A 2,500-nucleotide genomic window follows, 5' to 3' on the forward strand; every position below is an offset into this window, starting at 1 on the left:
GGATCTGCTCAACGAGACAATTTATCATATCAAACAACACCCATCATATATATTTAAAAAAAAAAAGCAAAAACAAAAAACAAGCCAAAAAAACAACAACAGATAACTCATGGCCATCCTATAGAAAATTATCTATTATATGATGGCCCTTGAGACGAGGGTAAATAAGGGTTAAGTTTGATTGAATAAGAGATAGTGGTTCGGATTCAGATCTCGGTCAGTGGCGGTCGGTTCGGGGTTCACCTGATGTGATCGTGGGAGGTGGGGCTCCCTATCGGTCGACTGCGATTGAACAAAGGCTGGGGCGAGACGGGTTGTATGGGTTTTTGAGGACGTGGCATGTGTGTGTGTGTGTGTGTGTGTGTGTGTGTGTGTGTGTGTGTGTGTGTGTGTGTGTGTGTGTGTGTGTGTGTGTCTATATAAGTATGTATGTATGTATGTGTGTTTTACTTTCTCTCTCTCTCTCTCCATGTATGTATATATATATATATATATATATATATATATATATATATATATATATATATGTATATATATATATATTATATATACACATGTACATATATGTATCTATGTATGTATTACTGTCCCCCTCTCTCTCTCCATATATATATGTATGTACACACACACACACATATATATATATATATATATATATATATATATATATATATATATATATATATATATATATGCACACACACACACATATATATAAATATACATATAAGTAAATTGTATGCATGTACACACACACACACACACACACACACACATATATATATATATATATATATATATATATATATATATATATATATATTAGGTAATATAAACATATATATATATATATATATTAGGTAATATAAACATATATATATATATACATATATATGTATATATGTATATGTGTGTGTGTGTGTGTGTCTGCTAAGTTGTTTCATCAGATAAAGACAAGGGGTAGGGGAGTCTTTTGAAAAGATTCTTCTTTCCAAAGGTTAGGTCGCCAAAGCTCCGGCTATCACCCCATTAGCGATATATTCCTGCAATTCGACCCTTTCTAAACCTTTGCCTCTGATATGAACCACTGAACCACCCAACAGCTTCCATATGGGAACAATATCCACGAAAAAGCTTAACCCAAAACACAAGTAAAGGATTGTCGGATATCTAAGAAAGAAATTTGTCAGTCAAGTTACCAGGAATCTTAAAGGCTAATGAGTTGACCGGAAGCTCTGGATATCCTGATGTGAGCAACGTAAGGACTTCAGAGTTCAGCAGAGCAAGGAAAGCTCCACCATAGCAGCTGAAACAACGCCCCAGTTGTGCGACCTCGATCCATCGAATACGGAACCGCAAAACACCATGAAGACAGACAGTAAACAATCATTCTCGGATGAGCGTAGGACAGGATACAAAAGTTCGTTGGGAAGACAACAATCTTTACATTGCCGTATCTAATGAGAAATATTAAAAGAGACTTGAGTTTGAGATTTTCTTTGAAGTATCATATACACTTCCCGCTTTTCTACCCTTTAATTCAGAACAAGAAAATGAGAATCACTATCGATCAGAAATATTTAGGTCAGTTATCCTCACAATGCCGAGTATTTGGAAGTACTTGACGGGGTTGTTGAACAAAGGTATTAACGACATAGCAATAGAGATGAACAATTGAGAGACAATATTGTTATCCTTAAATCATGCAAAAGACTTATTTTTGATATATGAATGAGCCAGTTCCTGATCCACAAAATCCGTTAATGAATAGGCAGGCGGACGAAAGCGGTGGAGGTGGGTAGGTGGAACAAATATGGGCGGTGGAGCTGGACAGGTGGAGCTGGCGAAAGCGGTGGAGGTGGGCAGGTGAAATAGGCGAGGGCAATGAAAGTGGACAAATGGAGTATGCAAAAGCACTGAAAGGGGGCAGGTGGAGCGAGCGAAAGCAGTGGAGATGGGCAGGTGGAGCAGGCGAAAGCACTGAAGGTGGGCAAGTGGAACAAACCACAATGGTGGGAGTGGACAAGTGGAATGAGTAAGCGAGAACGAAGCCGTGTCAACGTGAAAAGACAGAAAAGGAATTGTTACTCAGCAGTGCGTTTCGTTTCATTGAAATACGGAATACGAGTGCGTTATATATTTGCTTTTCTCGCTGAAATGTCTGGTTCAAAATTGGATGACAATTAAATTTTCTCTCTGAGTATACAATGGTATATTAATGTGGTTGTTTTTTTCTCGTAAATACGGCTAGATCTACATAATTCTATAGAATACGACAGTAATTTCTAGAAAAAAACGAAGGTTACAATACAATTTTAAGTCTGAACTATGACTGAGATGCTATTTGTATATTTGAAAATGAATATTTGTTTTCTTTTATTCACCTATTCTATTTCTGGTTATTCATTCATTTATCTTTATTTCGTCTTTGCAAATCTGGTAACAACGCTTGTATGTCAAATCCTTTATAGTTATATTTTATGTGCACAGTTTAATTACA

This window comes from Penaeus japonicus, unplaced genomic scaffold, assembly GCF_977035675.1.
Source record: "Penaeus japonicus unplaced genomic scaffold, GWHDUDI00000001_assembly GWHDUDI00000038, whole genome shotgun sequence".
NCBI classification, from domain to species: Eukaryota; Metazoa; Arthropoda; class Malacostraca; order Decapoda; family Penaeidae; genus Penaeus; species Penaeus japonicus.